This window comes from Poromitra crassiceps (genome assembly GCF_964638095.1).
Source record: "Poromitra crassiceps genome assembly, chromosome: 2".
Classification (NCBI taxonomy): Eukaryota; Metazoa; Chordata; class Actinopteri; order Beryciformes; family Melamphaidae; genus Poromitra; species Poromitra crassiceps.
This window is the reverse complement of record NC_139624.1, coordinates 6,213,324-6,229,736: the sequence shown is the minus strand read 5'-3', so window position 1 is coordinate 6,229,736 and position 16,413 is coordinate 6,213,324.

The window sequence follows — 16,413 nt, the reverse complement described above, 5'->3', positions numbered from 1 at the left end:
TTGACTCTGTACATCGATCAGTCTTGACCCATAGACCCATAGCACACTGACATCTCATCTCACCCAGCCCCATAGAGAGGACTTCTCCTCTTTGCTGAGACCTTGTCCAGTGCTGCTGAAACCTTGGACAGTGCATCAAGTTCCCAAACAACTGATACAGACAGACAGCCCTGTAGGTTCCAAGTCAAGTCATCACCCCCTCCTCTCTGCCTTTTCCTGCTCCTCCCTCCTTTACAGTATAAAGCGTATGTCAAATTGTGACATCGCCGCTGAATAATTGACTCTGTACATCGATCAGACGTGTACATTGAGATTCATGCCCTCTGTCAATATGCATATTGCAGAGAATATCTGGTATTAAATATACTTTTATGTTAAACAGTCCTGGACTCAAGGCTCAATTAATTTGGTATTAGATAAGCTGTGATATACATTTACATATACATTTAGCGGAAAGAATAGATTTTATTCTCTATCAATTGGCGTGTCACGAACAGGATATCTACGAGAGCGGGTAAGTCTGAATTAATTTCATAATTCATTACTGAAAGCTGTCGTCTGATATCTAAAATAATCTGAAATGTTTGCATGTTGTGGGTGTGTCAAAATGACATTGTATATAACTGTAAATATGTATGGTTGATATATTAACCTAAGTTAGTATTTTGTGGGCTTCTTGAGACAAAGGAGGGACGCCCCAATGTAAATAATACAGATGACCTCAGGACCATTACAAACTCATTGAACCATATAGAGTTAACATTAAGGCCCACTCCTATATATTATTATAGCCGCAGTGGTGATGTAATTTTGTCATTATATCACTAAAATCTATTTTCTCTTTCCAATAGGCTTAATGGAGATGCTGTGATATGAGCTGAGACTGCGCTGGACTGCATATTGATCAAAAATTCTGTGTTTTTTTCAAGTGTTTAATGTTTCCTATGTTTTCAAAAAAAAACCTGCCCAGCCCTGGCCCACAATTAAGTACAGATACAAGCATTAGATTGAATAGTGAACTTACATTTTGTAATTATTATTGTTATAGTTGATGAACATAACAATTGGGTGGATTGTTGGAGAAAAATATAAGTTCCATGCCATTTCCTAATCAATATTTCCTAATCAATAAGCTATAGGCCTAATTACATCTGACACATTAATCAATAAGCTATAGGCCTAATTATGCTATAAGTTCCATGCCATTTGACCCATAGACCCATAGCACACTGACATCTCATCTCACCCAGCCCCATAGAGAGGACTTCTCCTCTTTGCTGAGACCTTGTCCAGTGCTGCTGAAACCTTGGACAGTGCATCAAGTTCCCAAACAACTGATACAGACAGACAGCCCTGTAGGTTCCAAGTCAAGTCATCACCTTTTCCTGCTCCTCCCTCCTTTACAGTATAAAGCGTATGTCAAATTGTGACATCGCCGCTGAATAATTGACTCTGTACATCGATCAGACGTGTACATTGAGATTCATGCCCTCTGTCAATATGCATATTGCAGAGAATATCTGGTATTAAATATACTTTTATGTTAAACAGTCCTGGACTCAAGGCTCAATTAATTTGGTATTAGATAAGCTGTGATATACATTTACATATACATTTAGCGGAAAGAATAGATTTTATTCTCTATCAGGTGCAAAAACAACAAGAGACACAACAAGCATAAGGCAGTATAGTGATAAGACAAGTCAGAGACAGTGGCATATTCACTGCACATAGGTGCACGTGTCGGGTGCATACTTTAGACGTGCTTAAACATTTTAAATTCGGCGTATTTGACATACAGGTGCAAATAACATATTCCTTATTAAACATACAATTAAACTTGGCATTTTAAATTCGGCGTATTTGACATACAGGTGCAAATAGCATATTCCTTATTAAACATACAATTAAACGTTAGACATACGTAATGGTAGCAGCTACAGTACGGTACAGTGCGGCTACTACACTATTTGTGTATGTTAAGGAGTCTCGTGGAATGCGGGAAGAAACTGTTCCTCAAGCGATTTGTGCGTGCTTTCGGAACCCTGTATCTTCTCCCTGAGGGTAGCAGGGAGAACAGGCTGTTGTGGGGATGGTTTGTGTCTTTGATGATCTTCAGGGACCTCCTGAGGCACCGCTGTTTATACAGTTCATGCAGATCTGGCAACTCACATTCTGTTACGTGCTGTGCCGCACGTCTCACTCAACGTAGCGCCCTGCGGTCCATGGTGGTACAGTTCCCGTACCAGGTGGTGAAGCCGCCAGTCAGCAGGCTTTCAATGGTGCCTCTGTAGAAGTCCCTGAGGATTTATTTCCTTAGCCCAAATTTCTTCAGGCGCTTGAGTCCGTGTATTCGCTGTTGGGCCTTTTTGACGACAGTGGCGGTGTGGCCGGCCCAAGTCAGGTCCTGGTGGATATTGACTCCCAGGTACTTGAAGCTGTCCACCCTTTCCACCACTGTGCCGTTGATGGTGATTGGGGGGTGTGCGCCCCCCCCCCCCTCCTGTAGTCTACAATGATCTCCTTGGTCTTGGAGACGTTCAGAGAGAGGTGGTTGTCCTGGCACCATTGTTCCAGGGCCCCCACCTCCTCTCTGTAGGCCGTCTCGTCGCTCCCCGAGATCAGCCCCACGACTGCTGTGTCGTCTGCAAACTTCACGATGGTGTTAGAGGTTTGAGTCGCCACGCAGTCGTGGGTGTAGAGGTCATACCAGAAGGGGCTGGAGACGCACCCCTGGGGCGCTCCTATGCTGATGGTCAGTGGGGAGGAGGTGAGGTTGCCCACCCTCACCACCTGGCGGCGGTCTGTCAGGAAATCCAGGATCCAGTCGCACATTGCTGTGTTAAGTCCCAGGTCCTTGAGCTTGCATACCAGCCTGGAGGGTACTATGGTGTTGAATGCTGAGCTGTAGTCCACGAACAGCATTCTTACGTAGGTGTCCTTCCCCTCCAGGTGGGACAGGGCGGTGCCTCACTTTTGAGGCCATGCTTTCTCCGGAAAGTTTGTTATCTAAAATGCAGCCAAGGTACGTAATCTCCTCCTTGGTGTTAACAACTACGTCACCCACCATGATTTTAAACTCGGGGGACTTTTTTAAATTAAAATTTGACCCGAATAAAATGGCCTCCGTTTTCCCCAGATGAAGTGATAATTTGTTATCCGAGAGCCACACACTAACACTGTGAAGCTCACTGCTCAATTTCCTTTCGATCTCCTCCTTGTCCTTGTGCGAGAACAAGAGGGCGGAGTCGTCTGCGAAAAGGAACAGGTTGCAATCACAGGCCGATTTCATATCGTTAATATAAATTAAAAAGAATAAAGGCCCTAAAATACTTCCCTGGGGGACCCCACACGTCAGGGGGAGGGGACATGACATTGATCCATTTACGTCCACCACCTGCTCCCTACCCTCCAGGTAGCACCTAACCCATTTGAGGGAAGTGCTGTTGAAGCCCAGAGCCCCGAGCTTACACAGAAGGACATCATGGTTAACGGTGTCAAATGCTTTTTGTAGGTCAAGCATGACCATACCACAGTATTTGCCAGCGTCAACTTCCTTTCTGATGTGATCGGTTAGAAAAAGCAAACAGGTGTCAGTTGAATGAGATTTTCTGAATCCAGACTGAAATTTAAACAGGAGCTCCCGAGATGCAAGGTAACTGTCTATTTGTTCAAAAATGACTCTTTCCATTAACTTAGAGATGGAGGAGAGGATTGAGACTGGGCGATAATTTCCTGGTTCAAGTTTACTTCCTTTTTTATGAAGGGGGATTACCCTGGCTTGTTTGAAATCATGGGGGACATGACCTTCTCTAATAGACAGATTGATTATATGAGTAATATAAGGTGAAATCAAATCAGCTGCATCTCAGATGAACCTGCTTGGGATGTTAATACCTGTAGCTTTGGACGGCTTAAGGGCCCTGAGCTTCAACAGCACCACCTCCTCTGACACCTCCTGAAACTGGAAGTCGTCCGGCCGTACTCCTAAGTTTGAGTAAAAGCTCTCTATGTGGTCTTTACCATACCGTCCAGAGTGGGAGGGTAATTTACTAACCAAAGTGCTAGCAATGGTTGTAAAGAAGCGATTGAAGATGCCAGCGACAAGGGATTTATCAGATGTTAAGGTGCCTTCAGAGTAGGAGGTACGGTGGTGCAGTGGTAAGCACTATCGCCTCACAGCTCGAAGGTCGTGGGTTCGATTCCCACCTGGGCCGATGTGAACACTGAAGGAATGCGTGCCCGTCCGCATGTCCTCGAGTGCCCACCACCCGGGTGGGGGTTGGCAAAATGGCCTTTCTGTGTGGAGTTTGCATGTTCTCCCCGTGCCTCCCGGGGGTCTCCTTCATATAGGAACCCCCTTCACAAAAACATGCAACATCCTGGTTGCTTATATGGTTCCTCCTCTGATCGTTAAGGGCGCCTGTTCAGAGGGAGGGGAACAGGTTGGAATAGCGTGAACCTCCCACGTGCTATGTCCTACCGGTGAAGCTTCCTCGGGCAGGTGAAAAGAAGCGGCTGACTTGACTGCCCATGTCTCGGAGGATGCATGGAATCAGTCTCGGCTCTCCCCAGATCGGCAGAGGATGGAGTAGCAACCAGGATTGAGTAATCCAAATGAGCACTAAAACGGGGGATAAAAATGGGATAAAAAATCGGGAAAAAAACATAAAAAAAAAAAAAGAAGTGCCTTCAGAGTTTAAGTTCACGTTAACTCATTCACCGCCAAAGACGTCTTTGACGTGTTATCAGAAATAGCCATCCACGCCAAAGACGTGTTTGACGTGTTTTTGTTTTTATTGGTGCAGCACCTGCAGCAAACACTTGCCCAGCCTGTGACACAGACACAGGTCCCTGCCTTCAAAGGGTAGCCGACAGCACGCGATCAAACACATACCGCAGCTGTTGTTTTGAAATTGAGCAAGAGGAAAAGCAGAGAACGGGTAACGCTTCCTTGTGCAGACAGGAGAAACGCCATTGAAACGCCCTCGGCGCGCTGCACGAGCTGGAGTCGCCTTCCTCTGTGCCAGCCAGGAGAAAACGGGAGAAAGTAATCAAGAGATGTGTTTGATCATCGGAGGAATGAGGAAATGATCGATCAGTTTGCGAGGGCGGTGAGGACGTGTTGAATAGCCGAGGGGAAAACGGGAACGATCAAATAGCAGAGTTGATATGACAGGGAGACATGGACGAGGACGGGTGTACACCAGAACAAATCAAAAATAAACACAGGAACAGCTAGGCAGCAGCGGGCAGAAGGCACTCACAGCAGCCCGCTGTCCTTCTCAAGAGCTCTTCAGTTGGTTCATGAAATCGCTGGGCTGCGTGCCCTCCAGTGTTGCTCCTGGCCAATCCCAGCGCCACAGGGCGTGGTTATTGCTTATCCTATGTTGGGTTAGAAATCTAAAAGGGGGATCGTGTGTGTGTGTGTGTGTGTGTGTGTGTGTGTGTGTGTGTGTGTGTGTCTGTCTGTCTGTCTGTCTGCACACTCACACCGAGTAAACTGTATTGTTGAATGTAAAAAAAAAGCACTTCATGTGTGTATATATATATATATATATATATTTTTTTTTTGTCATTTGTGTCCTAACGAATAATATTTACATGTCTGATGTCAATACAGTTCAAAATAAAAGAATTGAGAGTGAGTTATGCCTGAGATTGTGCCCTTTTACAAAAATGCTTTTTTCTCCCTTTTCTCTTCCCAGACAGGCTTTTTTGGTGAACATGGGGTGTATAAAAAGGGTTATAAGTAGAGTACAGAACATGCTAAAAGCTAACTTTCTTTTTGGGGGTGAAAGTAGAGACTTAGATCTTCATTTCGAGGTATTGGACATCACTGTAGTCCTAGTACAGAATTTACTGTGGGTCTTGAAAGATGACCAAACATTATGGAAATACTTGGCCTGTGCCAAAAATGCCAGTCAGATATTGGCAGTGAATGAGTTAAGAGATCTAGTTTTAAGTTTGTTATTGTAGCCCAATTGATTTAAGGATTTCCAGAGCTTTTGGGGATCATCCTTATTCTCTGCAATTACCTCATTATAGTACTCTAATTTTGCCTTTTTGATCAGCCTATTTACTTCATTTCGGTGCTTTTTAAATAGGCCGAAGGAAGCTTCATCTTTTATAATCTTGAATTTCTGCAGGCTATCATTTCTAACCTTAATGGCTTCGATGATATCTGCATTTATCCAGGGTTCGGTTCTAGTTTTAAACCTGACCGATTTGACCGGGGCCAGCCGGTTAATGACCCCTAGAAATGTAATCTTAAACAGGCACCATGCATCCTCTGCCGCTGACATATTGAGCACCTGTGACAAGTCCGATTTTCCAAGCTCGTGTTCTAAGGACTCCTTATTATAGTTCCTCGTGGATCTAATTTTGACCGTGTGGTGGCAGTTTATTACTGGTCTCTGAGTTTTACGTGTACAATAAATGAGAGAATGATCACTTATGACATACTCAATTACACCACTGTTGGAAATATTGGACTTGTCAGAAGTAAGCACAAGATCAATAATAGTATTTGACGTGGGGGACACTCTAGTAAACTGGGAAATTAATTGATGGAGACTAAAAAGTTTACAAAAAGCCTTAAGGGCTTTGAAGCTGGAGGAGTCATGTTTAAGCATATCTGTGTTCAAATCTCCAATGAGAATTGTTTCGCGTTTACCGTGGTCAATAGCGTTGGAAAATGACTCCTCCAGATACTCATAAAAGGCTGACTGGGACGGTGGGCGGTATAAAATCCCAACTAAAAGGGGCTTGGTTTTAGGCATTAAAATGTCCAGCCAAACCGCCTCTAAATGGGCACATTCCAGATCCGACCTTACATTAAAACAAATGTCCGATCGAATGTACCCGCACCCCCCCCTCTCCTGTTTCTGTCTTTCCTTATAATTGTATAATTTAGAATTTCGATCTCTGAATCGCTAATGGAGCTATCCAGCCACGTTTCAGAGAACGAAATAATATGAGCCTTGTTGCTCGCAAAGAGCAGCCTAATTTCATCAATCTTGTTTACTAGACTCCTAACATTGAGGTGGATAATATGCAACCCCTGAGCCGACCACAGCCTGTCCAAAGACATGTACAAACTGTCAGCCGGGGGTGGGGGGATTTGGGTAGAAGGATGGGTTGGGCTCTCCATCTGAGCTACGGGGCCTGGATTAACATTGATGTTACCAGATACTAAAAGGAGTAATAAAATTGCTGATCGGGTTAAGGCATTTTTAATACCGTTTTTTGGCCGTTTAACCTTAGCATTACATGTTTCTACAGCCATAGATTCATGCAGGATAAAAGATTTTAACACCAGTAGAGCAGGAGGAAAAACAGATCTTATGTGATCCACTATGAGTAAATTGAAAAGACCATCCGTAGTAAAATTAGAGTTACCTTGACTGACAGTGTCCGTTTTATCGCTAGGCAAATGCGCAGGGACATACAGATCATTTAAATGCATAACGGGTGGAGAAATCATGGTGATAAAAGCTAAAATAAAATAAACCATGTTGAATTTGGCCATGGCTAGACCAGGGTAACTGTCCGAAAAGCGATGCTGGAGGTGTGGTACTCAAGTCCGGCCAAGTCCTGGGGTTGATGGGCTGTAGCTGAGGAGCGTCGTTAGCTTTAGCCTCTTACCAGGGATGTACCAACGATGTGAAGCTAGCTATAGCCTCCGGTGAGGGCCTCTGGAGCTGATCACGAGGTAGCCCCCACCTCGTTAGGATAGCGGCTACTGGGAGGAGGGTTCCAGCTCTGGGAAGGGGTCAGAGATTTCTGGCTCTTCCACACTTTATGCAGCTGGGACCCTGTATGGTTTTGCTGAAGGTTGAAGCTAAGAGCGAAGAAAACCCGCCGCTGGTAGGAGCTAGCTGCTCCGCTAGCTGCCACCAGCGCGACAGGCCCCGCTTGTTGTTGCCGGGTAGGAGTCGCACGTCCACCACGGATCCTGGGTTGAATGCTAACCCCACCGTAGTAGATGCTGACGAGACCCGGTCGGGGGCAGGGTAGATCCCACTGCTGTGTAGGCCAGTGTTTTCACCGGCGCAGATCTTAGGAGGCAGCTCCGGGGGGGGGAAGCCGCCTGAGCTAGTTCCAGGGCTATCCTAGCCCAGCTAGCTTCGGCGTCGGGCCCTGCCTCGCTATCGTCGTGGTAGTAGCAGACTGTCCTCAACGGATCCTGGGTTAAAGGCAAACCCCGCCGCTGGGGACTCAACTAGAACCCGGCCGAAGCAGGGCAGGCAGGCAGGCCAGCAGTGGAGGGTGAAAACCCGGCCTTTGAAATGGAGAGTTCCGCTCTGTTCACAGAGATTTCGGCTCTAGGCCAAGAGCTAGCAGGTCTAGCCTTTCAGGCCCTTTGCTAACAGAGAGTTCCGCTCTAAACAGAGAGATTTCGGCTCTGTGTGACAAAAAGATTTACACCCTATAAAACGATACTATAACGGAGTACCGCTCTTTAACAAGAGATTTCGGTTAAAAGTTAAAAACAAGTTCGAACGAGAAGTGCTATTTACACCAGCAAGCAGTTCTATGTGGTGTGCACGGAGAGGGTTGAGTGCTGCGTCCGTCCGCTGCGACTGGGAGAAAATGGGGGAAGGGTGAGTTGGTGGCTGGGTCAGGAGGGGATTCGGTGTGTGTGGGGGGACTGTTTGTCAGGTCGGGAGTCTGAGTCAATGTGATGATGTCATTGTCCTGTATGTCAAGTCGGATGTAGTTGAGGAGTAGTATGGTTTCTTCGATTTCGTCAGTTGTCATTAGATAGTGTGGTTTTGGAAGTAGTGATGTGATGAGTGAGAGTGGGATTGTGTATGATATTTCTGTGTTATTGGTGAATAGACTGATCTGAATGTGTGTTTTGCAGTTGACTTTTTGTTTTCCGGCGCTGATTGCATTTATGGCAGTTGTATGTGAGTGAAGCATAGTTAATGGTGGGGATGATGGCAGAACAAGCACAGAAGTGCTTGTTTGTTACCTGGGCACCTACTACCTCACCATAGACTGTTTCATTGGTGGGTGTTGGTGGTGACATGCAGGGTCCAGGTGCAGTGATGGGTGTTGATGTTGTTTCTTTGGTTGTCGAGAGATATTTTTTGCCTTTGAATTGTCTGATGGAGAGATTTGTCAAGTCATACCAGTAGTCAATGTCAAGTGGACAGTCCCCCCACACAGTTATGTTAATGGTTCCGCTGGAGTCACTGAGGAGAAATGTGTTGGTTGTCATGCAGATGCCAGATGCGGTTGTTGTTTGATTTGTTTTTCCGAGTTATATGATTTTTCCCATGATGTTGATCTGTGGAGAAGTATAGCATAAACAGACAAATTAGTAAAAGGAAGAAGCATGTTTTGCCTTTATTTTGTATATTAAGAACTACTTGACATTGACATGACTCTTTGTATAAAAGGTGACTTGAAAAAATCAGGAGGCATGCAATTCCTAGTAAATAGGGATTAGACAGTGTTGTGTAATGATTGTCTATAATAGGCAGAGGTGTTTATAGATTCAAAGAGATTAGGGCCAAGGTTCAGTAGGTGCAATTTGTGTTGTCTTTGCATGATATGGGGATGTATCATCCAATACAACTACTGTGGCATTGAATAGGGTGCAAGAAAAGGCAGTAGACTTACCCTTTGGTACTCCCGGCCTTCAGCATAAATTGATGCAATGTTGGAAACAGATGAGATTGATGAGTAGGTGGAATCGAACATGTATGGCAGGTCTCGGAGATGTGAAAGTTTGGACTGATAAGTGATTTTGATGTCGGGTGGTTTATTGTTCCATGGGGTGCTGTATTCAATATTTTCAAGTTTGACCGGGTTTCTAGAAACAAGAGTACAGGCATGATGAGAACAGGCAGTTGTGATGAGTCATTGTCTGGATAAGTAAAGGCATTGAGTGGCAGATGGTCTAATTGTAGGAAAGTAGTAACACAACTGAAAGAAAGTTAGATTATTTAGTGGCTATAGGAAATTGCTATGTTCATGTAAAGGGTATGCAGATGAAGTTAAATGTAGGTACAGGGTCAAAGGAAGGGCAATAGTGAGACATTAAGGAAACTGACAATACAATTGCAGGATACTTGTTATTTTGGGCAGTTATGAAGGTTGTTTGCAAGTTGGGGTTGAAGGATATAATCTTTGTGAAGTGGTCTGGTTCTTGGATAACAGCAGTGAAGTAGTGTTTGGATGGGTCTTTGGAGAATGGTTTACTTGGCCTGACTTCGTGTATGTAGCCACATACATGTAGTTTAGCCTTTTTTGCCTCGCTAGCCATTTTGAAAAAAATCTGAAAGGCAACAGCATGGTTTGTTATTGGCTTGCAAAAGCACATAAGACCAGAACTCTTAACTAATTGGTGTTAATTAAACACACAAGGATAAAAATACATTTAAAATCACATCAACACTGTTACCATGTCAACTTAAAGTTACATTCATATGTGACACCATATGTCATTTTGACCCTCAACTAGGCCGAGGGCATTTTTCTGATTTTTACAGATTCTGAAATGGCAGACTGTAAGCTTTCAAATGATGTGTCACACATTGTAATCTGAAAAAAATTGAAGGAGATATGCTTATTTGATTGTTCACACTCTGGGAAGCAGGAACTGAGAAATCGGCTCTCAAAGTTTGAGAAGTTTTTCACACCTGGGACAGCGAGGCAAGGGGGAGTGAACAATGGCTCCTCATTTACATTAACCACTCTCCACAGCTGATCACTGTCACTCTGACACACTGGGACACAGGCCACAAGTAAGACAATGATAGAATGTAATAGCCTACTGTTTAGGTGATGGGTTTCATAAACTTTCTGTAATAAAACATCTGAAAGCAAAAATCTTATCAAATGGGGTACGCGCGGTCTAATTTTGATGTATCCATGCTTTTATCACTTCTCATCTGGATTATTGTAATTATTATTACATGTGTGCCTATTATGTTCTTTTTGGGCTCCTTGTGCAGAGAAAATTCCCTGAGGGGCAATAAAGGTTTGATTTATATAATAAAAATAATAGGATATAATATGAATAAAGATTTGATAAGAGACAGGAGCTGCTGAACAAAAATAAAACACACACACACACACACCGTGGCTAGCAGGCCTCGCTAGCACGCTAAAGTTTTCCTTTGTTCTCAACAAGAGGGCCCAATCCCAAACCAGCCCCTATCCCCTAACGCTATCCACTACCCCTCCGTTTGCGCGTTCACGCGGAGGTCCGCCATATTAAGGGCCGTCCCAAACCAATTACCACAGAGTGGAGGCGGCTTGTCAAACCCTTAAATAGCGAGTCTGCACTGGTGCAGGCTCACCGACGGTTGCTGCAGAAACTACGGTCGGACAATGGAGGAAACATCATTCAAGTGTAAGTTAGTTCCATCTACTTCTTCCAAGTAGTTTAGATCAAACACACACCTTTATTTCCCTCACAGTGACTTTACATCTCAAACTAAATCATGGAATATGTCGAGTTAAAAGATCACCAACAAATAACAAATTAAAAGGAGATAATCACATTGTCCCTAAGGTCGCTTGACGTGTAGCAAACCCACAAATACCTGTAGCCTATGCATAAATAAACGTCATCTACCTTATATCTCATGTTTTGCGATATGTGTTTACAGGGACAGTGGAGCAAACAAAGCAGCTGATAGAGCTAAGAATGAAAAATGACAGCCTCTTCACAAAGAAGAAAAATGCTGCAAAACATGCATGGGAGTAAGTATTTGATTAATCAAGTTCACATGGCACTTTGTAAATCCAGTTTGTAGAAAATATGAACAAGGCTATTCTTTTGATTATACAACATTGTAACTGCTAGGTTTAATTTTATGTCATATTTTATTCTTGATTTAACCCATTTCAATCCCTATTTAAATGTTTTGTCCTTCATATTGCACTGTTTTGCTTATACGTTCTGTCCTCATGTCTGTTCTTTATTTATGTAAAGTACTTTGAATTGTCTTGAGTGTAAAAATGTGCTGTACAATTAAAGCAGCCCAGCTTTACCTTGCTTAAATGGGCTAGGTTCTTACACCAGACAAACATCTTCCTCTCGTTTTTATGTTGTGTTGTACAATAGCTTTGTGATTAAGGAGATGGGGCTGCAGGACACCATATCCCACAAGCAGTCCTCCAAAAAGTGGGAAAATCTCAAAAAGAAATATAAGGTGAATCATGTTATTTCTGGTTAATCGTTAGTGTTATTGCTGCTAAGAGCTAACTGTACATTATTACCCACAGGAAATTAGAAAGCCCCCAACAGGGTCAGGAACTGACCGGGGAGAGGACACACCAAGCACCTGGCCCTATTATGATGACATGCATGACGCACTGGGGGCAAGGCCTTCAATATCCCCCCCAGTGCTTGTGACATCATGCTTGCCAGACCCCACCATTCTCCCTCCCTCACCTGCAGAGAGCAGTCCTGGGCCCTCATGTCCCACCAGCCCTCCTGACCCCTCTAATTCCCCCTCCCTCCTCTGCCCCTCAGGCCCAGGTCATATACCCGGCCCTAGCCCCTCACCTAACTCTCCCCAGCCACCAGTCTCCAAAAGGAGGAGACGTGAGGGTGTCCATCAATTCCTGGAAAAGGAGTCGACAAAAGAGGATAAGAGACAGGAGGAGTTTAATACACAAACTGAACGTTTAGTTTCGGCATTTGAGAAGATGGTGGATAAAATGTAATTCGTTTTTTCGTTCCTCTAAGCCTGTGGAACAGCATGACAGCTGCGCCACAGGCAACGCGTCTGTCCATTTCCATGGTGACGGCTCTTTCCTGTTTCCGGTAAGGTAGCGAGGGCGTCTCACTTGTTCGGCTTCTCTTTTATGCCCTCCCCTTAATCAGCAGTGCCCTCTACAGCTGCGAGTGGAACTCCATTTGGAGTGGCACTCGGTAGTGAAGTGGTAGTGAGTAGGGAGTGGTTTGGGATTGGGCCGAGATGTGTGTGTTTCCCGTGTTTCCCCTCATTGATTGTTACAGTTGATCTGAAAATAGGCGAGTAATCCATGGTTTATGTCCCGCCAAAGAACTTATTGATAAGAAGCGCTGGAGAGGGACAATCGCACACAAGAGACCCGCCATTTTGGAGACACCCATGACGATGACACCTCGCAAAAGGAGACGATTTTCGGGCCAAAATGGAGGCAGCGCTGACCTATAAGCACTCGCTTCTTTCTTTGTTTCTTTGTGTACTCTTCGACTACTCCACACGTCAAAACGTGCTAAAACATTTATATTATACAGTCTATGGCTAAAACACACATCTATCCATAACTATGTTCGCACAGTCCTAAAACAGAAACAAAATGTAAGTTTAGGGCTCATGATTAAATACAAACTCACGAGGAGGAAAATCCAGGAGGATTTTCCAGGAGATCCCACACTGCTGCAGCCATTAGGCTAAGTAAGTCCCATAATGTTGTGTGTTGTGCTGCGTTCTGCGCCGGACCGCACTCGCAGATAACGTTTAAAGAATCTTCTTATAATCCAATCCATCAACACGCACACGGTGTTAGTGTAACATTACAACTGGAGCATTCCATGTGAATTCACTGCCAGGAATGTAAACAAAAGGGCTTATTGGCGGATACCAAACAAAGGCCGGCCGACACCACACGAGCAGCCAATCAACATTGATATGCAAATCCTTTTGTTTCCCAATCTCCGCAGATGAAACTAGTCGACTTTTATTTAACAAGATTAACGCATTTAACGATCCCAAAACATCTTCATTTTATATGGAATGGATAGTTCAAATAATATATTTTGTACTATTGTAAAAAAAAAAAAGCAAAACCACATTTTTTCAAGAATTTACTTTTGACGCTCTGCTGTACAGAACTGCCACGGCCGAATTACGGTACCTCCCGACCGCAGGCGTCACATATGTTCACTTTAAAGTGAACAGAATTGTACCCGTGTGTAAACAGTGCTCCATTTGGACATATGCCCGCAGGGCAACAGACTCTCTCCATTGGTTACAGACCAAGCTGTCTTGAGCAACCCGTCGCCAAGACTGGGCTCTCTCATAGGGCTTTCACACCGGCAGGGCTCTGTGCCAGTTCCGGTTCCCGTACCCAAATTTAAACCGGCCGGCGCATTCAGACCGAAAAAATAATTGGTTCGGAACCTGAAAAATTGGTTCTCAGCGGAACAAAAAAATAGTTGTTTTTTCCTTGGGAACTGTGACATCATCAGTGGGCGTGTCTCATTCTAGGCTGTGAAAACGAGCAGGAAGGAGAAGAAGGCAGTGACAACATGGAGAAAAATAATTTGCAGTGGTCTGCTGAGGAAACCAAATGTTTAGTGGCGATTTGGGCATCTACCGAATCTCAAGAAAAGCTAGTAATATATTACAGGTACAGTAGGTGACAGGAAAAAAACAGAAAACACATTTCAAGACACTTAGCATTCTAGTGATCTATGCATAGAAGTTAGCCATTGATAAGAAAACCCCAGAATTATTTTCACAATGTATTAACTCATTCTCTGCCAAAGACGTACCCGGACGTACTTTTAACACGTTCACTGCCAATGACGTGTTTTTACGTCAAACTAAATCCAACCGTTCACTGCCAATGACGTGTTTTTACGTAAAAAAAAATCGATTTTGTTGTTTTGACGGTGGGACGTTGATCTAACCCTTTTACGTCTCCTATACCAGAATTGGAGGTATTGAATGTGTATAATCTATTTTACCGACCCACTGAGTGGCGACATGTCTCTCCACAGTAGGAGAGGCGAGCCAAAACTATAGGGAAAAGCGTGAGGAAGCCGTTCTCATACAGTAAAATGGATGGCGAAAACGCTTTCACTTTCGCGCTGATGCACAGCGGTGGCAACGGTGGGGGGTTCCAAGAATAGATTGGATGCACACTTTGAAACACGCACCATAAATAAGCCCAGAATCGCAAGAGCTTCATCAGAGCTCTCAACCGGACCGCCAAGAAACCAGCGAAACCCATCCAGCGAGCCCCATGCAGACTGCCAGGCAGCAGCAGCAAAGCAGCAACTCGTTTGTCACAGACCCGCCGCAGAGCCAAGGAGAGCGGAGGAGAACGCCCACGGAGGGAGGAGTTGGAAGCAGAGGGGGTTTCCTGCTGTTATGGAGGAAATTACTGTTCAAAACTATTGTTTAGATGTCTGACGCCAAAAATGAATGGTTAAAGTGACTGTTCTATCGAATTTCACAAAAAGCCATTTATCTCAGAATAATTTTTCTGACGCTGAAACCATGCTGTATTCAACTGCTAATGCTTACATAACTACTAACTCTACAAACTAACTCTTTTAGACAGAGAAAGCACACATTCTATTAGTTGTTTTGAGATATTGTGTGTTCACAAAATCTTAGCAGAAAATAATCCTCGGGTCTTGAAAGATGAGCCAGAATCCTCAAAAAAACCCTCTGGCAGAACCTACCTACAGTAAAAAAAAAAATGGCTGGCAGTGAATGTGTTAACAATGGCGTTCTGTGCCAAAGACGTACTCGGACGTACTTTCATGTTTTGGCTGTTTACATTACATCAGACACTTTCCCAGCCTGTGACATTGTTTCAAGTCAAACTGATAAAAGGAACCCGCTAGTTTAGTATTTATGGGTGGAGCCTGTGGTCGAAACAGAGTCCGATCCAGAGTTCTCGGCTGGCGACGATGGCGAGGAAGACGCCAGCGTTTTTGTTATTGCTCCACGACGGAGCGCCATGGCGACGAAGGCTCCCCTTCACAGCGTTCTGACAGATGAATCGGAGGAGGAGAAATGGGTGCCACTTGGAGAGAGCGATGACGATGGTAAAAAGTAGCCTATTTTTTGTATCGCGTTTGATATGAAATGATCACACACACAACATTCGAGTATAATTGTCACGCATTGTTTATAACTTATGCCGCCGGCATGACTCGCTTCACGTTTCCTCTTGCCAGCTCTCCCTCTCAAGGGAGAGCTCTATCACACTCAAGGGAGGGGGAATCACATGGATACGTCAAACCGCGTCACACACCCGTCCCCAGCAACCAAGGCGAAACATGTGTCACATAAACATTTCAAAGTTTACAGCACTAACGTAGCTATTGTGTGATCTTCTGTGCTAACGTTAGTTATGAGAGGTAACGTGACAGCAGGTTACGTTACAGCACTCGTTATTCCTGTGTGTGTGTGTGTGTGTGTGTGTGTGTGAGAGAGAGAGAGAGAGAGTGTGTGAGTGTGACCACATAAGGGTTCGTTCCATTTGTTTATGCTTTTATCAAGCTAAGCTAAAAATCCACATGGCAACTGTGAAATACATTCTCTTATTTTTTATTTATTTATTTGGGAAAACAAATACTGTATATGTCTGATGTGTCACTGAGGCAAAAAATAAAAGGCTCAAAAGAGAGTTCTGCTTGAAACGGTGTCCTTCACTAAA